Below are 25,261 nucleotides of genomic sequence, written 5' to 3'. Positions count from 1 at the left end.
TTGCAATGTGATTATTAGCCTTTTGATTTTTCTTTCCTTCCTCGGGGTTACGGTTGCCATGTGTCCCCAATGCAGTAAAGAAAGACTTGCATTTACATTTCACAACCCTCATCATCGCAAAGAGTTTCGCAGCCAATGAGGTACTCTCTGAAGTGTGATCGCGACGGTAATGTAGGAAAACCCAGCAGTCAATTTGCGCACAGCAAGATTCCACAAAGAGCAGTGAGACCACATGATCTGCCTTTTTCATAGCAATGTCGGCTAAGGGCTAAATAATTAGCTGGGCTACCAAGGAGCTCTCTCTCTCTCCCCTGCCCTTCTTCACATTAGTTCCATGAGATATTTTACATGATTCTATTTATTTAGTTAGTTATTAGTGTCAGCAGTAGGCTTACGTTGACACTGCAATGAAGTTACTGTGAAAATCCCCTAGTTGCCACACTCCGGCACCTGTTTGGGTACACTGAGGGAGAATTTAGCACGGCCAATGCACCAAATCATAGAATCATAGACTCCCTACAGCACAGAAGGAGGCCTTTCGACCATTGAGTCTGTACTGACCAAACCCCACCCAGGCCCTATTCCCATAACCTCGTTTACCCTCCAATCCCCCTGACACTAGTGTCAATTTTAACCTGGCCAATCAACCTAATCCGCACATCTTTGGACTGTGGGAGGAAACTGGAGCACCCGGAGGAAACCCACGCAGACACAGGGAGGATGTGCAAACTCCACACAGATAGTGATCCAAGGCTGGAATTGAACCCGGGTCCCTGGAGCTGTGAGGGACCAGTGCCATCGTGCCATCCAATCAGCACGTCTTTCAGACTGTTGGAGGGAACCGGAGCACCCGGAGGAAACCCACACAGACACGGGGAGAACATGCAGACTCCACAGAGACAGTGACCCAAGCCAGGAATCGAACCTGGGTCTCTGGCACTGTGAGGTAGTAGTGCTATCCACTGTGCCACTGTGCTGCCCCATCTCACCGAAAGGGCGAACCAGTTTAATATCTCATCAAAAAGACCTTGGCAAGATTGTAAAATCTTGGAAACATGACTGTCACGACTGATCAGATCACTGTAAATTTGGTTTTGCCGGTCAGGAGAATACCCGGATTTGTTTTTGCACAGTGGGATGGAAGCTCTCACACCACCCTGAGCAAGCTATGGTGCTTTACAACCACATCATCATCGCAAATGATCCAAAGGCCACATCTTCCTGACCTGAAAATTGGTCTGCTCCAGGAAAGGCAATGTATCTCAAAAAGTTGAACAATAGTTTAAGCAAGCTTTCTCACGCTGCTCCGATGCAGTGGCTATGCAAGTGGTATTTTCCACTCATGGGAAGCTTCCATCAGTTCAAAAAGATATTCTGCCTGTCACACAATGAAACAACACTGCGTATGAATTTCGGAGCCAGTGTAATGCCAGATACTTAGGCTGCACATCCCAATGATTGATCAAGTCAAACAACATGTTCCTCTGGCTGGTCATAGTAGACACAATACAAACTGTACTCAACCAGCCCATTCCTGCAAACACCCGAGGCAAAATGTTCACTGTTAGGTGTGATTTTGCGATTGGGTAGCACTTGTTGAAGAATCCTGAGTGTGCTGACAGCTACATTAACAACCAAGTTAAGATGATCAGCCGAGCTCATAATGTGGCTCATTTACACTTGATGAAGCGACATAGGCAAGGACCCAATCTCTCCAAAGAAAAGGATTATGTTCAGGACACATGCCTTTTTTAAATCACCTAGAAGCAGGTGGGAGTCTACAGTCCCCCATTGCTTATTCCATGGCAACAGCTCTGCTAACCAATCAACACCACTTTTATCCTCTGTTAGAAATTGTCATGATTGTTTGAAATTTCCCAATCCTCTGTTTGTCCTGAAGGGTGCAAGATAATGGGCTGAATTCTCCGGCTGTTCACACCGACGGGATTTTCTGGTCCTGCTGCAGTGAATAGAGATTTGGCTGAGCGCCAAACTCTCTGTCCTCATTTGGGGCTGGAAAATTCCGGCCAACAAACTTTTCAGCAATATTCAATATCAAAGTGCGTGTGATATGTGGAAAAGATGGGAGTTTTTTTTTAAGTTACACATAATGACTCTGAAAAGAGTTCACTGTATCCAGGGGACATTTTTGTTTTAATCAGTCAAGGCGGTAATAAGGCCAAATTTAAAACTATGGGCGGAGTTTTACTGGCATATCCGCCCAAGATTCGTACGAAACCCGCCCGAGGCCAACAGAAAATGTCATCCTCGCCTGCCCCCGGAATCGGGGCGGGTGTGCCTGTAAAATTCTGGCCTATGTCTGTGCTTTACCCTACAGATTTCTGAACTTTGTTCTCTCCTCTCTGTGGATGCTTTGGTATAATGTCAAATCAATGGCAGCCTTCCAATGCCTTGAGTCAAACAGCATTCACTATGTGGGCACCGAGGCCACAACAACAATCGCATGCATTTATACAGCAACTTTAACATCATAAAATGCTCCAAGCTGCTTCACAGGAGCATTCTTAAAGCAAAATATTACATCGAGCTACTTGAGGGGGTATGAGATCAGATCACCAAAAACAAAGAGGTAGGTTTGCATCTTGAAGGCAGAGAGAAAGGCCGAGAGGCAGAGAGATTAAAGGAGGGAATTTCAGAGTTTAGGGACGTATCAAGCAGAAGTCAAGGCTGACAATGGTGAAGCAAGTGAGCATAAGCAGGCGAGATTGATTCCAGAGATGAGGGGTTTGTCGTATGAAGAGAGATCGAACAGTTTAGGCCTGTAGTCTCTGGAATTTAGAAGAATGAGGGGAGATCAAATTGAGGTATACAAGATGATAAAAGGTATGGATGAAGTAGATGTGGAGCGGATGCTTCCTCTTGTGGGAAATTATAGGACAAGAAGCCACAATCTTAGGATTATGGGGTAGCAAATGTAAAACAGAGTTGAGGAGAAACTACTTCTCCCAAAGGGTTGTGAATCTGTGGAATTTGCTATCCCAAAGTGCGGTGGATGCTGGGACAGTGAGTAAATTTAAGGAGGAGTTAGACAGATTTTTAGTTGGTAATGGGTTGAAGGGTTATGGAGAGAAGGCAGGAAAATGGGGATGAGGAGCATATCAGCCATGATCGAATGGTGGAGTGGACTCGATGGGCCGAATGGCCTAATTCTGCTCCTATATCTTATGAGCTTATGAATTTAGTGGCGCAGTAATTAGCACTGCTGCCTCACAGTGCCAGGGACCCAGGTTTGATTCCCGGCTTGGGTCACTGTCTGTGCAGAGTTCACACGTTCTCCCCGTGTCTGCGTGGGTTTCCTCCGGGTGCTCCGGTTTCTTCCCACAGGCCGAAAGACTTGCTGGTTTGGGTGTATTGGCCATGTTAAATTCTCCCTCAGTGTGTACCCGAACAGGCGCCAGAGTGTGGCGATGAGGGGATTTTCACAGTAACTTCATTGCAGCATTAATGTAAGCCTACTTGTGACGCGAGTAAATAAACTTAAAACTTATGATTGATCATGGGGACCATCACATTGAGCCAAATCCTGGCATCAACTGATGCATCTTGAAAGCAATGATTGTAATTTTACTCCTCCTCGTGACTGTGATGTTTCTCTGGCTGTGATTGAAAGCTCGTGCCAAATAAATCTGTTGGACTTTAACCTGGTGTTGTGAGACTTCTTACTGTGCCCACCCCAGGCCAACGCTGGCATCTCCGCATTGTGATTGACCAACTCAGCGGAGATCGGGGATTCAAAGGATGGCCAACTCCAGAACTCTTCGCGCAACATCTTATTTGACACCTCCAAGGAGTTCTGCACTGGCCGAGATGCTATCTTTTGGATATGATATATGGGGAGGCAGCATGGTGGCACGTGATTAGCACTGCTGCCTCGCAGCTCCAGGGACCTGGGTTCAATTCCCGGCTTAGGTCACTCTCTGTGCGGAGTCTGCACGTTCTCCCTGTGTCTGTGTGGGTTTCCTCTGGGTGCTCCGGTTTCCTCCCACAGTCTGAAAGGCGTGCTGGTTAAGTGCATTGGCCATGTTAAATTCTCCCTCATTGTACCCGAGCAGACGTCGGAGTGTGGCGACTAGGGGATTTCCATGGTAACTTCATTGCAGTGTTAACGTAAGCCTACCTGTGTGGCACTAATAAATAAACTTTAACTTTATGAGCAGCAAATATTGGCAATGATTCAGCCAGACCCAGTGATGTCACAAAGCTTATTGACCTGAAATATTAACTCTGCTCCCCTCTCCACAGTGCTCCCAGCATGTTCTGTTTTTGATTTCAGAGTTCTAGCACCTGCAGCATTTTGCTGTGGTGTTCTCCGACAGGATTGACTAACTTGGCCCATGGAGCGCGGTGCAGACAGTGAAATAGGAACACCCAGAGGTTCGAGAGGCAGCAGCAGCCACTCAAAAGCTACTTGTTCCATCAACAGGCACGGTTGAAAATTCTCTGATGCCTTTATTTACTTTTAAATGTCAGTCCTTTTAAAAACATTCGTTAAAAATTCACCACCTTAAGCATGACTGCTCTTGGTTCGTTTTGTGATGCTGGAGAGAGTGGAGATCACAGCAGGAATCCATGTTTATTCAAAGGATCAGAAAGACATTATGGTGAAAATATTTTATCATGCTCTTTGCGTACTGCATTGAAATCTATATTTTTGTTTGGTGAATTTTATGCACATTAACATGAGGGGTCACAGTAATGGGGAATGTGACATTCTGCAACTTCTGACACCCTGGTGTCCCATATTAAAGTCTCAGGCCAGGTGTGTAACAAGTCAAGTGCAGATCCATAATCATTCCAAATTTTAAGTTGATTTGTTTATTTAGTTCCAACCCTGAGACCACATGTTGAGCAGTGAATACAGTATCGTAAATTGAGAGAAGCTAAGTAACTCCCTGTGAAACCTGCATGATGACTATCTCTTTCCCTTTCACCAGCCAGGGTCCCAAACACAAGTAGGCTTACATTAACACTGCAATGAAGTCACTGTGATAATCCCCTAGTCGCCACACTCCGGCACCTGTTCGGGTACACTGAGGCAGAATTTAGCATGGCCAATGCACCTAACCAGCACGTCTTTCGGACTGTGGGAGGAAACTGGAGCACCCGGAGGAAATCCACGCAGAAGCGGGGAGAAAGTGCAGACTCCACACAGCCAGTGACCCAAGCTGGGAATTGAACCCAGGTCCCTGCCGCTGTGAGGCAGCAGTGCTAACCACCGTGCCACCAAATCCATCTCATTCACTATTGTCCTTTAGGGAAGGAAATCTGCCATCCTGCCTCAGTTTTACCTAAATTTGATTCCAGAGTCACATTGAGCCTTTAAGTCTTTTTTTTTAGTCTTTCATGAGATGTGAACGTCACTAGCAACGCAAGCATTTCCTCTCTTAAACTGAGGGCCAGTTAAGAGTCAACCACATTGTTGTGGCTCTGGAGTCACACTGGCAGATTTTCTTCATAATTTGACTTTTAATTCCAGATTTTTGTTTAACTAAATTCAAATTCCAACATCTGCTGCAGTGGGATTTGAACACGGGTCCCAGAGTAGTGCCCTGGGCCTTTGCATTATTATTGACTATACCACTACACCACTGCCTTCCCTGCAAAGGGACATCCCCTGAAGTGGACTATCCTGCCTCTGCTCACTGTCTAGGATCTCATTTGATCTAAAGGTGCTCCAGCTTCCAGCAATGAAGATCTGTCTGTACATCCAGAGACTGGACTAATCATGGGCAGCAACTGTAGAAACAAAGGATGCAAGTTGAAATAGGTGTCATTTTAAAAGAAAATGCCTCTTGCCTGGTAAGCCTTCAGTTGTCAAGAAGGCAGCTTACCACCATCTTCTCAAGGACTATTAGGAATGAACAATAAATGCTAGTCAACGATGCCCTCATCCAGAGAATGAATAAATAAAAGAACAAAGAACAAAGGACAGTACAGCACAGGAAAAGGCCCTTTGGCCCACCATGTCTGTGCCAACACGTGATGCCTTTCTAAACTAAAGATCTTTTGCCTCTATGTGGTCTGTATCCCTCTATTCTCTGCCTATCCCTGTATATGCCCTGTTTGTGAACAGAACTCCCACTTACCTGACGAAGGAGCAGCGCTCCGACAGCTTGTGGCTTTTGCTACCAAATAAACCTGTTGGACTTTCACCTGGTGTTGTGAGATTTCTTACCGTATTCCTGTATCTGCCAAGATGCCTCTTAAACATTGCTATTGTATCTGCTTCTACCACCTCCTCTGGCAGCGCATTACAAGCACTTACCACCCTCTGTGTAAAAAAACTGCCTCTCACATCGACTTTTAACTTTCCCCCTTTTACCTGAAATCAATGTTTCCTCGTAATTAACATTACTACCCTGGGAGAAAGACTCCGACTATCCATTCTATTCCTGCCTATCTTAATTTTATAAACTTCTATCAGGTCACCCCTCAGCCTCTGACGTTCAGGTAAAAACAAACCAAGTTTGTCCAATCTCTCCTCATAGCTAATGCCCTCCAAACCAAGCAACATCCTGATAAACATTTTCTGTATCCTCTCCAAAGCCTCCACAACCTTCTGGCAGTGTGGCGACCAGAAATGTACGCTGCATTCCAAATGTGGCCTAACTAAAGTTCTGTACAGCTGGAACATAGCTTGCCAATTTTTAAAGCTTATTTGGAGTTTTGTGGAGAGACCTTGATTATAACTTTGTATAGCTGCTGGAACATGACGGAAAGCTGACTGGTATCTTTGGCCGGGAATTTCCTTGGCCTTGCCACGGCTCCACTGTTATCTGGTTGTGTGAGCGAGTGATGTCTCCATCACATTTCCAGCAGGGTTATGCTGGCTGAACTGGCTTAGCTCTGGGGAAATGTGGGCTTTGCTTCCTGTGACAGATGAAAGATGAGCATGCAAAACTGATCAGAATCGCCCATATATCCTGTTAATCAGTTTAACCAACCTCGCAGATATTGCATCCTGTGCAGCAGAAACAAATTCTGTCAGAAGGTTACTCTCGGTTAGAATCTTATGTACACAAAGGTGTATTCTGGGCAAGCTTTTGTGTCTCAAGTTTCATCCCTTCCTCTTTGATCATCCCTGCGTATGTTAGGCCGGCATTGTGGCACAGTGGTTAGCACTGCTGTCTCACAGCACCAGGGATCTGGGTTTGATTCCCAGCTTGGGTCACTGTCTGTGCGGAGTCTGCACATTCTCCCCATGTCTGTGTGGGTTTCCTCCGGGTGCTCCGGTTTCCTCCCACAGTCCGACAGATGTACAGGTTAAGTGGATTGGCCATGTTAAATTGCCCATTAGTGTGAGGGGGACTAGCTCGGGTAATTGCATAGAGTTACGGGGATAGGGCCTGGGTGGGATTGTGGTCGGTGCAGAATCGATGGGCCAAATTGCCTCCTCTGCACCGCAGGATTCTGTGATTCTATAAGAAGGATTTGTCTTGTTCAGTCAACTTTATCCCGTGACTCTGCAAGTAACCCTCGCACCTCCTGACATTGTCCAACTCCCTTCAGGATAATTCACACTTCCAGCTGCAGGTTGTTCACTAGCTCACTAACAGCACAAAGGTATCATACTTGTGCTGTAATGGCAAGAGTTCTACAGTCAATATAATCTCCGAGCATCCTCACAGATTACTTACAACAATCTCTCACAGGAGACCTTTGCAATTGGTGAAAACCGTAGAGGGGAGATTGATCAAACTTGATCCTGTCATCTTCCTCAGACATTGTGGTGCTGGAGCAAAGCCAAAAGTACATTCATTATCCGCTTGGATTCTCTGCTACATTTGTCTTTTGGGCCACGTGGTTTGCCTTGTTTAACCTATCTTGCGTTGTCGGACTGTAAATAGCTTTGTGATTTTATGACATGCCATAAATCATAGCTGGTATTATCTGAAACTTCTTTCTCATGCACATTTTCTTCCAGAAGCGTTTCTTTCTCTCCTTTTTTTCCTCTCGACAAGGAAAGGAAGGTGATTGGTAGTTACTCTTGCTCCTGGTGCTTCCCTGTATGATCTTGAAAACACGTCCTTGCCTTCCTCCTTGTCAATCAGCAGAGTGGCCATATTGTCTTCAATATATGTATTCATGTACATGAGAGGTCTCTGTGTGAAATATGGGTGGAATAGGGGGTGGGGATGATTTGTAGGCAGGTTATGGCAGGATATTCCCATGTACCCATTCCTTATCAACAACCCCAACTGAAATTGGTCCTCGGAATTCTGATGTTACACTCTGAAGGGAGGAACAGCGTGTAATAATTTAGAATCATAGAATCGCTACAGTACAGAAAGAGGCCATTCAGCCCATCAAGCCTGCACCAATGACAATCACATCCAGGTCCCATCCCCAAAACCCCATGTATTTGCCCTGTGTGGGAGCATTTTCAGGCGCTAAGTATTAAGCTGGCTTTCATGTGGAGGATTTCCACTCTTAATGACGGCTCAGCTAATACAAAGACTCGCGGAGACAAGTACTCTGGTTAAAGATGTTTCTTTATTTCCCAAGATTGGTTCAATGTACAAGGGAGAGAGATTTGGAGCAGTTCCAAATCACTCTGAAATTACATCACTCTCAGTATTACAATTATACAATTTCCAAAAGCTATTTGCCCACCCCTTGCTCACCCCAGCCGGGTATGAGCCATAGATTATTTACCTTGGCCAATAATATTTACCCCCTGACAGCATGGGACTATGTGATTTTGTGAACTTTGAAAGTCTTTCTCACAGTCACCCGACACCCTCTCCAGACCTTCTTATCTGGTGTAATGTATACCCTATTCATTAGAAATATCTGGGACCTTGGTGTGTCCTTGGCTAGTGAATATCCTATTCATTAGGACCGTCTAGAGACACTGATAAGAGTTGCTCTTCCCTTCACTTAATAGCTGCATTGTTCCCAGGAACATGGTTCTTTTTACTTAACTATGTCCCATCATGCCTGAGAGCATAGTGTCATTCGCCAAGTGTATGTTTTTAATGCTGAATATGTTTTCAAAAATATATGCCTAAATTCTCTCACAGCGGTTATGTGTGCCCCTATGCAAGCAGTGTTTTTCAGGCACTTTGTAACTTCTCTATACTCTATTCACTCTGATCTAATCTACCCTGATCTGTTAGTCTTTTAACTCCAAATTATTCTAAATCCCCTCTTGCACCTTGCGAATCTCCCTGACAATTGAGCATAACCAATCAACCCAACACACACATCTTTGGAGTGTGGGAGGAAACCTGAGCACCCGAAGGAAACCCATGCAGATACGGGGAGAATGTGCAAACTCCACACAGACAGTAACTCGAGGTCGGAGTGGAACCTGGCACTGTGAGGCAGCAGTGCTAACTACTGTGCTACCGTGTCACCCGTATTCTATTCCTTTCTATCCCTTTCTGTCATCAACAGGCATTCCCAGGTCAGATGAAACTCAGTTTACTACAAAGTAAAGCTCTCTCTCATCTCAGCCTCCTACAGCATCCTAACTACAGACATATTCTGCCCACATATACCACCCTCATACACCCCTCCCACCATAGTCCACCAGTGCTGTCTTCCCAGATCATTGGGTCTGGATGAAATTATCTGTTTAGTGTTGAATGAGGGTGGATTGGCAAGGTACAGCTGAGGCAGCTCTCTGTTCAATGTTGTTTGTTGACCCCCCGTCTCGGAGTGAGTTAGTCGGGAATCAAAGTGCAGGTCTACCAGCTGACCCTGTGAAATCTTAGCTTTGGAAAATTAAACTGAGTTTGACCCACGTGTGCATGTGTTGTATATATATATATGTGTGAAAGTGTGGCGGCTGAATGGATGTGTATGTTAGATATGTATGTGAGGTGTATGTTGGGTGTGTGTGTATGTATGTTGGACATGTCCGTGTGTGGGTGTGTTTGCTGAACAGGTTTGATGGGTGGAATTTTCCCATCCTGTCCATTGACCTTGGGCGGGGTCTTGGAGCGAGTGCAGCTGGAAAACCCCACTCACATATGTGTGTGCTTCTGGGGTGAAAGTACAGGGAAAGTACAGGTAGAAATAGGGAAAGGGCAGAACTAGTTCCATGGAGGGAGAAGGAGCACATTGTTACAATTAACTGAGAGAGAGTGAATGTGGAGACTACGAACATTAATCAGGAGAGCACAATCAGGTCTCACACAGCTTAATAGCCAGAAATTTGATTTGATTTGATTTGATTTATTATTATCACATGTATTAACATACAGTGAAAAGTATTGTTTCTTGCGCGCTATACAGACAAAGCATACCGTTCATAGAGAAGGAAAGGCAAGAGTGCAGAATGTAGTGTTACAGTCATTGCGAGGGTGTAGAGAAAGATCAACTTAATGCAAGGTAAGTCCATTCAAAAGTCTGACAGCAGCAGGGAAGAAGCTGTTCTTGAGTCGGTTGGTACATGATCTCAGACTTTTGTACTTTTTTCCCGAAGGAAGAAGGTGGAAGAGAGAATGTCCGGGGTGCGTGGGGTCCTTAATTATGCTGGCTGCTTTGCCAAGGCAGTGGGAAGTGTCGACAGAGTGCCCGATTTTGCCAAAACTTCGCGCCCGTTTTCGAGCACGAAATCACGGTAAAGTTTGGCGTCGGGCCTATACCGCAATCTGCACCTGATTCCGAGCAGATCGCGGCTTTACCGACACCCGATTCGGGTGCATTAGCATGCGCTTAAATCAACTTAATGAACCGCGCGCCCAACCCTACCGCCAAATCCCACTTTACCGTCTTCTGGCCCGTTCCAGATCCACGCTTTTAGCGACCTGCAGAATAAAAGTCCAAAGCAGATTTCTATTCTGCAGGGGAACCTCCGAAGCACACCCTCCCCAACCATCCTTCGCAGACCGCCCCCGCTAACCACCCCGGCAGAACCCCCCCCGGATCAGACTCCCCTGGGAGGCAGGCCCCCTGGCAGAGCACACCCCCAACCTACCTCGATCGCTGGTCTCCCTCCACCACCCTTCCGTTAGCGAGATAAGCTGTATGTTCCTCAGTGATGTTTAGCAGCCGTTCCAGTTCGGTTTTGGTTTCACTTCGAACATGCTGTTCTGGAGACCGTGATTTCCAGTAGAACCACCTTTCTTGCCAATCTGGCCCCACCATATCACGAATTACAGACTCAGTATCTCGAAGACGGGTTTGCATGGTTTCTTCCAGGAAATGGATAGCTGCATCCCACTGCTGTTTGTCAGATATGGAACGATCTTCTAAAGCATTGTGCTGGATGACTCGCAGACTGTCTTCAGCCTGCTCATCCCACCTGTGACGTTTTATACATTCATCTTTAACAGCATGTTTTAGTTTGTCAAAGATATCATCATGGTCCTTCCCATTGTGCTCTGGCATAAATCGAGCAAATTCATCCTCCAAGGTTCCCCAAGCAACCTCTACTGCTTTGTGAGGCAACTGTTTGTCAGTCCACAGCTTGAGCTTGATGTCCACTGTGGTATTGAATGTGCCTGAATTCACAGACTGGGCAGCAGGAAGGTCAATATTCTCTATCACATGTGTAGAGACTCTTTCCCACAGTTTCCTTTGTAGAATCTCTTCCCAGTGTTTTGGAGGAACCTGACCTAAGCTGATCACTTCATCCAGAATTCCATTCTTCGCCTTCTCGTATAGTTCATTCCTGTCGAGTTCCCTCAGCCGAGGATAGTTGTTCTTCCATTCAGTTTCAAAGTTGAAGCGAGTAGCTTTAAATGCATCAGCCTGTTGTTCCAGACTCGCGCACCATCTTCCAGAAACAGTCTGAAACTGCTCGGCTCAAGTTCTTAGTTGTCACTTGATGTGCTTTCAGCATCCCTGTCTTCAACAATTTTGAATTCTGAAAGAACTCTCCTTCATAATCTTTTAGGGAATCAATACCTTCATTGGTGTTGCCTCTACCGGTAACAACTGCAAAGTAACCCACAGCCTTCATTGGAAACAACTTGCCTTCCACAATCTGTTGAATCTGACTTGGACTGGCTAGGTTTTTCTCAGCTAGATCCATTTTGGTCAACACAAAGATGGTCCTTCTGCCTTGTGGGTCCATCTGGCTCACCAAGTCAGTTACAATACTGCGTACAGCACCTACTGAACCATCTTGGATTCAAAGGATAATGAATGGTACTGGTCGATCTTCCTGGTGTTATCAGTACTGTAACACCAGGAATGGCTGCCGACACCAAGGATGTAATTTTTAGCATAAGCAAGGTTTACATGCAGAACCCTAATGCCATTATCCCTTGTATCCAAGATGGTTCAGTAGGTGCTGTCTGCAGTATTATAACTGACGTGATGAGCCAGCTGGACCCACAAAGGCAGAAGGACCATCTTTGTGTTGACCAAAGTTAGAAGTATTCATTGAAGCTCTTCATCAAGAAAAATAACAGTCTCACATCACACACTGCCATATATCCCCCCATCCTCCCCCCACCCCCCCCCCCCCCCCCCACAGAGGATGATCCGTCATGCCCCCTCTCCTCCTCCCACCGCCCCCCCCTCTCCCCCCCCCTCCCCCGCCCTGCCCCCAGATGATCTGGGTCAGAGAGCTGCTCTCTCTGCTTTTTTCTCCCTGCCCGTGCGCGCTGCTTCAGATTTTTTTTTGAACTGCGCATGCGCAGTTCAGGGCTCCAATCGGTCTGGCAGCGCTAAGCCCCGCCCACTGTGCGGTTCGGACTGGAGCCAGCAAAACGTGTGTGGGCGCGCTGGAAAGAGGATTCCGGGCTCGGATCTATTTGACGCCCAGATTCGGCACTTAGACTCAAAATGGTAATATCAGGCCCAGAGTCAATGGATGGGAGGCTGGTTTGCGTGATGGATTGGGCTACATTCACAATCTTTTGTAGTTCCTTGCGGTCTTGGGCAGGCAGAGCAGGAGACATACTAAGCTGTGATACTACCAGAAAGAATGCTTTCTATGGTGCATCTGTAAAGGTTGGTGAGAGTCGTAGCTGACATGCCAAATTTCCTCAGTCTTATGAGAAAGTAGAGGCTTTGGTGGGCTTTCTTAATTATAGTGTCGGCATGGGGGACCAGGACAGGTTGTTGGTTATCTGGAGACCTAAAAACTTGAAGCTCTCAACCCTTTTTCCTGTTGTACCGTTCTAATGTTTTTTGTGATGTCGGTTGAAGAATAAATATTTGTTTGGGCACTGGGGAAAATTTCGCTTCTCTCACCTCAGTGAATCGGCCTCATTGCGTCTTGGAAGTGCAGCAGAGAGGGAGAGATTCGTGAGAGGAGTGCTGCGGGTAAGCGCTGTTATTTTTTAACTTACTTTTTCGCGGGTTTTTTCTTTAAAAATATCTAAACCCGGAAGTGGTCGCGCAGGGAGGTCTGGGAGAGAGAGATTTTTTTTTTAAAAAGTTACTCACCTCAGTGAATCAGCCTCATTGCGTCTTGGAAGTGCAGCAGAGAGGGAGAGATTCGCGAGAGGAGTGCTGCGGGTAAGCGCTGTTATTTTTTAACTTACTTTTTTGCGGGTTTTTTCTTTAAAAATATCGAAACCCGGAAGTGGTCGCGCAGGGAGGTCTGGGAGAGAGAGATTTTTTTTTTCCCCAATAAATTGGAACAGAGAGGAATCCCGATACTCTACACTTGTAGAGTATCCCACCCTCCCTCCTCCTCTAACCTAAAAAAAAAGACCCAGTGAGAGCAGGGCTTTGGAGAAAACAGGAGGAGGAAAGGTAAGTTTAAAATTTTCATTCACTTTTTTTTTTTCCCTGTGTGTTTAAAGGGGCAATTATGAGTGTGAGGCCAGTATGTTGTTCCCAATGTAGGATGTGGGAGGTCCTGGAGGCTCCTAGCCTCCCGGACGACCATATCTGTGCTGGGTGTGTTGAGCTGCGGTTCCTAAGGGACCATGTTAGGGAACTGGAATTGCAGCTCGAGGACCTTCGCCGGGTTAGGGATAGTGAGGAGGTCATTGACAGGAGCTATCGGCAGGTGGTCACACCGGGACCACGGGAGGAGGGTAACTGGGTAACAGTGAGGAAGGAGAAAGCTCGGTTGATGGTGAGCACCCCGGTGGATGTGCCCCTTAATAATAAGTACTCCTGTCTGAGTACTACTGGGGTGGACAGCCCACCTGGGGGAAGCAGCGGTGGCAGTGTCTCTGGAGCTGAGCCTGGCCCAGTAGTGCAAAAGGGTAAGGAAAGGAGGGTAGTGCTAATTGGGGACTCTACGGTGAGGGGGTCAGATAGGTGTTTTTGCGGACACAGACGGGACTCTCGGATGGTGGTTTGCCTCCCTGGTGCAGGGGTCCGGGATGTCTCTGGTCGAGTCCCAGAAATCCTGAAGGGGGAGGGAGAGGAGCCGAAGGTCGTGATGCATATAGGTACTGCTGACATAGGTAGGAAGAGGGAAGGGGTTATGAAAAGAGAATATAGGGAGTTAGGTAGACAGCTGAGAAAGAGGAATGCAAAGGTAGTAATCTCGGGATTGCTGCCTGTGCCGCGGGAGAGTGAGAACAGGAATCGGTGGAGAATGAATGCGTGGCTGAGGGACTGGAGCAAGGGACAAGGATTTGGGTACTTGGATCATTGGGGCCTCTTTAGGGGCAGGTGTGACCTGTTTAAAAAAGACGGGTGGCACTTGAATCCCAGGGGGACCAATACCCTGGCGGGAAGGTTGGCTAAGGCTACTGGAGAGACTTTAAACTAGAAAGGTTGGGGGGAGGGAATCGAAATGAGGGGACTGAGAGCGAGGAGGTTAGCTCGCAAATAGATAAGGAATGTAAACAGGGTAAGAGGGAGGTTAGACGAGTGATGGAGAAGGGAAGTGCTCAGGCTGAAGGTCTGAGATGTGTCTATTTTAATGCCAGGAGTGTAGTGAATAAAGTGGATGAGCTTAGAGCGTGGATTGCTGCTTCGAATTGTGATGTGGTGGCCATTACGGAGACTTGGATGTCTCAGGGACAGGACTGGGTGCTTCAGGTGCCGGGTTTTAGATGTTTCAGGAAAGACAGGGAGGGAGGCAAGAGAGGGAGGGGAGTGGCACTGTTGATCAGGGATAGTGTCACGGCTGTAGAGAAGGTGGACGCCGTGGAGGGATTGACTACGGAGTCTCTGTGGGTGGAGGTTAGGAACAGGAAGGGGTCGGTAACGTTGCTGGGTGTTTTCTATAGGCCGCCCAATAGTAACAGAGATGTTGAGGAGCAGATGGGGAAACAGATCCTGGAGAGATGTAGGAATAACAGAGTTGTCGTGATGGGAGATTTTAATTTCCCAAACATAGATTGGAATATCCCTAGGGCTAGGGGTTTGGATGGAGAGGAGTTTGTTAGGTGTGTCCAGGAGAGTTTCCTGACACAGTATGTGGATAAGCCTACTAGAGGAGAGGCTGTACTTGATCTGGTGCTGGCTAATGAACCTGGACAGGTGGAGGATCTCTCGGTGGGTGAGCATCTTGGGGATAGCGATCATAATTCTATCTCCTTCACGATAGCATTGGAAAGAGATAGGATCAGGCAGGCTAGGAAAGTGTTTCTCTGGAGTAAAGGGAAATACAGTGTCATCAGGGAGGAAATTAGACGGGTAAATTGGAAGGAGGCATTCTTGGGGAAAAGTACCGAAGGAAAGTGGAGGATTTTCAAGGAATGTTTGTCTGGAGCTCTGCATGACAACGTTCCGATGAGACAGGGGGGTGTTGGTAGGGTACGGGAACCGTGGTGCACGAAGGTTGTGATGAACCTGGTGAATAAGAAAAGAGAGGCGTACAGAAGGTTCAGAGAGCTAGGAGGTGTTAAGGATTTAGAGGAGTATACGGGATGTAGGAAGGAGCTTAAGAAGGAAATTAGGAGAGCGAGAAGGGGTCATGAGAAGGCCTTGGCGGGTAAGATTAAGGAGAATCCCAAGGCTTTCTACAAATATGTCAAGAGTAAAAGGATGAGATGTGAAGACATAGGACCCTTAAAAGGTGAAGGGGGAAAAGTTTGTGCGGAACCGTTAGAAATGGCGGAGGTGCTTAATGAATACTTTACCTCGGTATTCACGGTGGAAAGGGATCTGGGTGGTTGTACTGCTGGTTTGCGGTGGACAGAAAGGATCGAGCATGTGGACATAAAGAAAGAGGATGTGTTGGAACTATTGAATGGCATCAAGGTTGGTAAGTCGCCGGGACCGGATGGGATGTACCCCAGGTTACTGTGGGAGGCGAGGGAGGAGATTGCGGAGCCTTTGGCGATGATCTTTGCATCGTCGATGGAGACGGGAGAGGTTCCGGAGGATTGGAGGATTGCAGATGTGGTCCCTATATTCAAGAAAGGGAACAGGGACAGCCCGGGAAATTACCGACCGGTGAGTCTAACCTCAGTGGTTGGTAAGTTGATGGAGAGGATCCTGAGAGACAGGATTTATGATCATCTAGAGAAGTTTAGTATGATCAAAAGTAGTCAGCACGGCTTTGTCAAGGGCAGGTCGTGCCTTACGAGCCTGGTTGAGTTCTTTGAAAATGTGACCAAACACATTGACGAAGGAAGAGCGGTGGATGTGGTCTATATGGACTTCAGCAAGGCGTTCGATAAGGTCCCCCATGCAAGACTTCTTGAGAAAGTGAGAGGGCATGGGATCCAAGGGGCTGTTGCCTTGTGGATCCAGAACTGGCTTGCCTGCAGAAGGCAGAGAGTGGCTGTGGAGGGGTCTTTCTCTGCATGGAGGTCAGTGACCAGTGGAGTGCCCCAGGGATCTGTTCTGGGACCCTTGCTGTTTGTCATTTTCATAAATGACCTGGATGAGGAAGTGGAGGGATGGGTTGGTAAGTTTGCTGACGACACCAAGGTAGGTGGTGTTGTGGATAGTTTGGAGGGATGTCAGAAGTTGCAGCGAGACATAGATAGAATGCAAGACTGGGCGGAGAAGTGGCAGATGGACTTCAACCCGGATAAGTGTGTGGTGATCCATTTTGGCAGATCCAATGGGATGAAGCAGCAGTATAATATGAAGGGTACCATTCTTAGCAGTGTAGAGGATCAGAAGGACCTTGGGGTCCGGGTCCATAGGACTCTTAAATCGGCCTCGCAGGTGGAGGATGCGGTCAAGAAGGCGTACGGCGTACTGGCCTTCATTAATCGAGGGATTGAGTTTAGGAGTCGGGAGATAATGCTGCAGCTTTATAGGACCCTGGTTAGACCCCACTTGGAGTACTGCGCGCAGTTCTGGTCACCTCATTACAGGAAAGATGTTGAAGCCATTGAAAGGGTGCAGAGGAGATTTACAAGGATGTTGCCTGGATTGGGGGGCATGCCTTATGAGGATAGGTTGAGGGAGCTTGGTCTCTTCTCCCTGGAGAGACGAAGGATGAGAGGTGACCTGATAGAGGTTTACAAGATGTTGAGAGGTCTGGATAGGGTAGACTCTCAGAGGCTATTTCCAAGGGCTGAAATGGTTGCTACGAGAGGACACAGGTTTAAGGTGCTGGGGGGTAGGTACAGAGGAGATGTCAGGGGTAAGTTTTTCACTCAGAGGGTGGTGGGTGAGTGGAATCGGCTGACGTCGGTGGTGGTGGAGGCAAACTCGTTGGGGTCTTTTAAGAGACTTCTGGATGAGTACATGGGATTTAATGGGATTGAGGGCTATAGATAGGCCTAGAGGTGGGGATGTGATCGGCGCAAGTTGTGGGCCGAAGGGCCTGTTTGTGCTGTGGCTTTCTATGTTCTATGTTCTATGTAATATTTGAGGGGACAGATTGGGACCTCCAACTGATGGCTCACCCTTCCCATCTCAGACAGCGCAGGACCCGCTCAGTACTACACTGGGAGTGTCATCCTGCCTTGTGTTAAAGTCATTGGTGTGAGATGAGTACCCACAGCCTTCTAACAGAGGTGAGAGTGTTAGCCACTGAGATACAGCTTACACTGAATGAGTTATCAGATTCTCCTGTCAGAAAGTGAGCCTTGGCGAAATAGCAGCTACTCACCCCATAATTTACCATCTATTTTACCACTTATAAATTTGAACTCTGAGCTCAAACATGAATAACCTGTTATTAGTTACTTGTGTTCCTCATTCTGTGAAGAACTGCATTTAACTCCATGAATATACAGATCCATGACTTTCCGCTCGCATCTCCATTAATAGATTAACCGTCTAATCGATCTGGCATTAGCTCCCAGAATAAATTATGGAGAAATGAGCCATGTAATTAGCTCCGTGAATAAATGATGTTGAGTAATTCTGTCGTTTTTAAAAATTATATATTCTTGGTCTATAAGCATCATAGCTAAGATATTCTTGCGTTTTGCACATTCTTAGCTGCCTCTGGGGAAGTGGTGGTGAGTTGCCATTTTGAACCACTGCAGCCTGAGTGGCGAATGTGTACCCACAATGCTGAGAGGTACAAAATTCCTGAACTTTGACCCAACCGCCACAAACAGCAAGAACATGGGTAATTTGGAGGCAAGTTTGCAGGTGATGGTGTTCTTATGCACCCGTTGCCCATTGTCCTTCCAGAAACTAAAGGTTTTGGAAGGTGTTGCCAAAGATGTTTTGATGTATTGGTGCAGTTCATAGAATCATCGAGTCTTATGTCCAAAAAGAGGCCCTTCAGCCCATTATGACAGCTCCAGACATCAATCACCTATCTATGAACATGTGTGAGTGAACACTGCAGATATAGAGTCATAGAGTCATAGAGGTTTACAGCATGGAAACAGGCCCTTCGGCCCAACTTGTCCATGCCACCCAGTTCTTACCACTAAGCTAATCCCAATTGCCCGCATTTGACCCATATCCTACTCTACCCATCTTAGACATGTGACTGTCTAAATGCTTTTTAAAAGATAAAATTGTACCCGCCTCTACTACTGCCTCTGGCAAGTCAGTAGCAGAGGGAGTGGGTGCTTCAGCTCATGGGTGGAGGGTGTTCGGGGTGGGGGTTGGGAGAAGGTGGGTGCGGTACTTTGAGCTGGGTTGGAGTTGGGCTATCTGAGTGCTGTCACTGTACTCGATCTGGGCAAGTAGAAGGAGCTCCATGAGGGTTAGGGTTAGGGTTAGTTACCCATGATGGAGATGAGACATTCACCCACAGAATACACAGCTACATCTGCACCCATAACCATAGTTCCTGCTCAAATCCCTATGAGATATTAACCTCTTCCTGAACATTTTAGCTTGATGGTTGTTGATGGTTGTTGATAGTGCACACCATGCACTATTACACTGAGGTGTTCCCTTTTAAAGGAATGCTACCAATAGGTTAGTTGACTGTAACACGTCTGGAAATCTAACCACCACATTCCAGAATATTCAAACAAAAACAGAGGGAATCCTGCACAGAGAGATAATGTCCTACTTAGCTGCAGATTCACAAGTGACAAAACCCCAAATTTCCAACTGTAGGTAGCGACATGCCATGAGTTTAAGCATCATAAGGTCAGAAGTAGGGATGTTCGCTGATGATTGAACTTGTGTTCAGCACCATTCAAAACTCCTCAGATGCTGAAGCAGTCCATGTCCAAATGTAACAAGACATTTGCAATACCCAAGCTTGGTTGACAAGTGGCAAGGAACATTCATGCCATATGTGTGTCAAGGAATGACCATCTCCAACAAGCGAGAACCTAACCATTGTCTCTTGATGTTCGATAGTAATACCATCATTGAATCCCCCACCATCAACATCCTGGGGCCACTTGGCCCTTTGAGCCAGCTCCGCCATTCAATTTGACCATGGCTGATCATCAAATTCAATTAAATCTCTGATTTCCTGTCCAATGCTTTTCCCAACATTACCACGACAGTTTGGTGGTCTGTATACCACCCCACCAATGTTTTTTGCCCTTGTTGTTTCTTAACTCGACCCATACGGATTCCACATCATGCATGCCAATATCTTTCCTCAATATCCTATCAATATCATCTTTAATCAACAATGCATCTCCACCACCTTTTCCTTTCCGTCTGTCCTTCCTAAACACTGAATCGCCTCACCTCCTAACACCCAAAGATTGTCCACCATCTACACGGCACAAGTCAAGAATGTGATGGAATACTCTCCACTTGCCAGGAAGAGGGATGGAGTCAGTAGCTGGGGAGCAGAGATAGAGATGGGCAAAGAGAGAGAGAGAGAGACTAAGGGAGTGAAGGGACATGAGAATATGGCTTGTGACAGCATGCCCAGGGGATATATCATCCTACATCTCTTCCTATTTCTTGTGTTGTGTTATTATTGAAGTGTGGGGCAGAACCTAATGCCCTTCCAAGGGGAGTATGGAGGTTGAAAGGGTGGCGGGGGGGGGGGGGGGAATAATCAGGTGAGAGTGTGCCAGGTAGGAACCTTGCCACCTTCCTGTTCTGCCCCAGCTAAGTCAGGAAGAATCATGGGCAGCCTTATCAACCAGCACTAACTGAGGCTCCTCTGTGGAAAATGTGGGCCACGGTCATCGCTTTGCTGCTGGTAACTAACCAGCCAGCAGCTGGTGGGGCAGTCACCACGCAGTGAGCCAGAAAAACAAACCGGACTCCTGAGGTGGGAGGAGGGTCCCTCTTTGTCAAGCACTCAGTGCCTGATTGAGGCACTCTGCGTCGGAATGGGGGGTCTACTCAGAGCCACCCCAGGCCCTTGCTACTGACCCTGCTGCCCTTCCCCACACCAGGCAGCAGCCCCCTTACCGTAAGCCCCCATCCCACTCTTACCCCCCCTTATGGTCTGGGTTTATAGTTTGTTTATTGGTGTCACAAGTAGGTTTACATTAACAGCACAATGAAGTGACTGTGAAAATCCCCCAGTCGCCGCACTCTGGGTACACTGAGGCAGAATTTAGCACAGCCAATGCACCTAACCAGAACATCTTTCGGACTGTGGGAGGAAACCGGAGCACCCGGAGAAAGCCCACGCAGACACGGAGAGAATGTGCAAACTCCACACAGTCAGTGACCTAAGCAGGGAATTGAATCTGGGTCCCTGTTACTGTGAGGCAGTAGTGCCAACCACTGTGCCACCATGCTGCCCCATACTGACCTGGGTGCAGTGTCGGCACTGACCACCGCTCATCCTCGAATTGGATGGCAGCTCTCGAGGAGTGGGATGGCGCGATTTCTGTCTCTAGGGTTCCTGCCCAGTTAAATTTCCAATTGGCACTTGTTATGGCGAATCTTCCCCAAAGGAGGGAGCGCAGGACACTCAAATTTCTTGAGACACAGAGGCCCAATCATCCAAGACCACTGCTACACAAATATCAAACATGCCGACCACTCTACCGCTCGCCCACACTTTGGCAAATCAGAACACAAGGCTGTGCTCCTGCTCTCGGCTTACAAACAAAAACTGAATTGGGAGAATTCATTAACAAAAAGTGGTGCAATGTTGGTCTGAGGAATCGGATGATCTCCTACAGGACTGGTCAGTATTTAAAAACTCTGCGACCAGCCTGAATGAATACGCCACTACATTAACTTAATTAGTAAGTGTGTAGAAGACTCTTTGCTAAAGAAGCAAATCCATGTGTTTTCCAACCGGAAACCATGGATGAACAGAGATATCCACTGCTTGCTGAAGGCCAGGTTTGAGGCGTTCAAGTCAGGTGACCCTGACCTATACAAGAAAGCCAGATATGATCTAGGGAGATCCATCAAAGATGCCAAAAAACAGTACCAGACCAAGCTAGAGTCCCAGACTAGCCGCATGGACCCCCACCAACTATGGCAAGATCTGCAAGACAAAACAGGATACAAGATGAAGGCATGTAAAATTGCCAGTTCCAACGACTCCCTGATGAGCTCAATGCATTCTATGCCCATTTTGAGCAAGTGATCAGCGAGAGCATACTCTCCACCCTGGAAGCCTCGGATGAACCTGTATCTGAGGCCACCATTGCAGATGTCAGAGCAGCCTTCTTGAAGGTCAACCCTCGGAAAGCGACTGCCTGGATGGGGTACCCGGATGTGCACTCAGATCCTGCATAGACCTGCTGGCTGGAGTATTCACAGACATTTTTAACCTCTCTTTACAAGAGGTTCTATGGGCATAGAATGCATTGGGTTCATCAGGAAGGGGTGCATTGGTGCCGGCGATTTTACATGCCTTCATCTGAGGTCCCTATCGGCTTCAAGAAGATGACTATCGTCCCGGTACCAAAGAAATGCCAAGCAGCGTGCCTTAATGACTATTGTCTAGTGGCTCTGACATCCACCATTATGAAGTGCTTCGAAAGGTTAGTCATGGCATGAATCAATTCCAGCCTCCCAGATTGCCTGGATCCACCACAGTTTGCCTACCGCCACAGCAGGTTCACAGCAGACGCCACCTCCCTGGTCTTGCACTCAACCCTAGAACACCTAGATGACAAAGACATCTATGTCAGACTCTTATTTATTAACTACAGCTCAGCCTTCAACACCATTATTCCTACAAAACTCATCTCCAAACTCCGTGGCACTGGGCTCGGTTCCTCCCTCTGCAACTGGATCCTGAACTTCCTAATCCACAGACCACAATCAGTAAGGATAAGCAACAACACGCCTTCCACAATCATCCTCAACACCGGTGCCCCACAAGACTGTGTCCTCAACCCCTTACTATACTCCTTATTCACCTATGACCGTGTGGCCAAATTCCCCTCCAACTCGATTTGCAAGTTTGCTGATGACACAACCGTAAGTGGGTCAGATCTCAAACAATGATGAGAAAGAGTACAGGAATGAGATAGAGAATCTGGTGAACTGGTGCGGCAACAAAAATCTCTCCCTTAATGTCAACAAATGAAGGAGATAGTCGTCGACTTCAGGAAACATAGTGGACGGCATGCCCCTCTCTATATCAATGGGGACAAAGTAGAAATGGTCGAGAGCTTCAGGTTTTTAGGTGTCCAGATCACTAACAACCTATCCTGGTCCTTCCATGCCGATGCTATAGTTAAGAAAGCCCACTGATGCCTTTACTTTCTCAGAAGACTAAGGAAATTTTGCACATCCGCTACGACTCTCACCAACTTTTACAGATGCACCATAGAAAGCATTCTTTCTGGTTGTATCACAGCTTGGCATGGCTCCTGCTTTGTTTGAGACCGCAAGGAACTACAAAAGTCGTGAATGTAGCCCAATCCATCACTCAAACCAGCCTCCCATCCATTGACACTGTCTATACTTCCCGCTGCCTCGGAAAAACAGCCAGCATAATCAAGGGCACCACGTGCCCCTGACATTCTCTCTTCCACCTTCTTCCGTCGGGAAAAAGTTACAAAAGTCTGAGGTTACGTACCAACCAATTCAAGAGCAGCTTCTTCCCTGCTGCCATCAGACTTTTGAATGGACCAACCTTATATGAAATTGATCTTTCCCTACACCCCAGCTATGACTGTAACACTACATTCTGCACTCTCTCCTTTCCTTCTCTATGTGCAGTATGCTTTGTCTGTATTTCGCGGAAGAAACAATACTTTTCACTCCATACTAATATATGTGACAATAATAAATCAAATCGAATCTAATCAAATATAGTCACTACTGTAATGTAGAAAATGTGGGAGCAAAATTGTGAACAGAAAGCCCCCGACAAAGACAGATGGAATAATGATTAGACAATCTGTTGCAACAATGTTGGCTGTGGGATAAACTAGTGGGATAAACTCAACGTCGACAAATGCCAATTTCCAGATACAATTTTACAACTCATCTGCTTCATCCTGGATCACAATGTCTTCACTTTCAACAACCAGTTCTTCATCCAGACACACGGAACAGCCATGGGGACCAAATTCACACCTCAATATGCCAACATCTTCATGCACAGGTTCGAACAAGACTTCTTCACCGCACAGGACCTTCAATCGATGCTATACACTAGATACATCGATGACATTTTCTTCCTTTGGAGTCATGGTGAGCAATCACTGAAACAACTCTATGATGACATCAACAAGTTCCATCCCACCATTAGATTCACCATTGACTACTCTCCGGAATCGGTTGCATTCTTGGACACACGCATCTCCATCCAGGACGGTCACCTCAGCACTTCACTGCACCGCAAGCCCACGTTACCTCATGATGCTCCACTTCTCCAGCTTCCACCCTAAACACGTTAAAGAAGCCATCCCCTACGGACAAGCCCTCCGTATACACAGGATCTGCTCGGATGAGGAGGATCACAACAGACACCTCCAGACGCTGAAAGATGCCCTCATAAGAACAGGATATGGCGCTCGACTCATCGATCGACAGTTCCAACGCGCCACAGTGAAAAACCGCACCGACCTCCTCAGAAGACAAACACGGCACACGGTGGACAGAGTACCCTTCGTCGTCCAGTACTTCCCTGGAGCGGAGAAGCTACGACATCTCCTCCAGAGCCTTCAACATGTCATTGATAAAGACGAACATCTCGCCAAGGCCATCCCCACACCCCCACTCCTTGCCTTCAAACAACCGCACAACCTCAAACAGACCATTGTCCGCAGCAAACTATCCAGCCTTCAGGAGAACAGTGACCACGACACCACCCAACCCTGCCACAGCAACCTCTGCAAGATGTGTCGGATCATCGACACGGATGCCATCATCTCACGTGAGAACACCATCCACCAGGTACACGGTACATACTCTTGCAAACTTGGCCAACGTTGTCTACCTGATACACTGCAGGAAAGGATGTCCCGAGGCACGGTACATTGGGGAAACCATGCAGACGCTACGACAACGGATGAATGAACACCGCTCAACAATCACCAGGCAAAATTGTTCTCTTCCTGTTGGGAAACACTTCAGTGGTCACGGGCATTCGGCCTCTGATCTTCGGGTAAGCGTTCTCCGAGGCGGCCTTCACGACACACGACAACGCAGAGTAGTTGAGCACAAACTGATAGCCAAGTTCCGCTCACATGATGACAGCCTCAACCAGGATCTTGGGTTCATGTCACACTATCCGTAACCCCCACAACTTGCCTGGACTTGCAAAATCTCACTAACTGTCCACATCTCTTTAACCTGTGCTTAATGCTCTCTCCACTCACATTGTCTGTCCCTTAAGACTTGATTAGCTGTAAAGACTTGCATTCCAATCATTATTATGTAAATTGAGTTTGTGTCTCTGTGCCCTGTTTGTGAACAGATCTCCCACTCACCTGACGAAGGAGCAGTTTGCTACCAAATAAACCTGTTGGACTTTAACCTGGTGTTGTTACACTTCTTACTGGATAAACTAGGACCCAGGGTGGAACTCTCCTGCTCCTCCTCAAAATAGTGCTACAGGATCTATTACATTTCCCTGAGAGGGCAGACAGGCAGACAGTTTCTCACTTCTTTTGAAATGAATTAAATATGCAACAGAGAC

The 25,261-nt window shown here is 47.1% G+C and overlaps 1 pseudogene; it reads right to left on the bottom strand.

The window, feature by feature from the left end:
• The window catches only part of LOC144506093 (dynamin-like GTPase OPA1, mitochondrial), a 33,182-nt pseudogene extending 12,806 nt beyond the window's left edge, over positions 1-20,376 (bottom strand).
• Between the last annotated feature and the right edge of the window lie 4,885 nt (positions 20,377-25,261).

Source organism: Mustelus asterias, chromosome 17 (assembly GCF_964213995.1).
Source record: "Mustelus asterias chromosome 17, sMusAst1.hap1.1, whole genome shotgun sequence".
NCBI lineage: Eukaryota > Metazoa > Chordata > Chondrichthyes > Carcharhiniformes > Triakidae > Mustelus > Mustelus asterias.
This window is presented reverse-complemented; position numbering and strand designations above follow the sequence as displayed.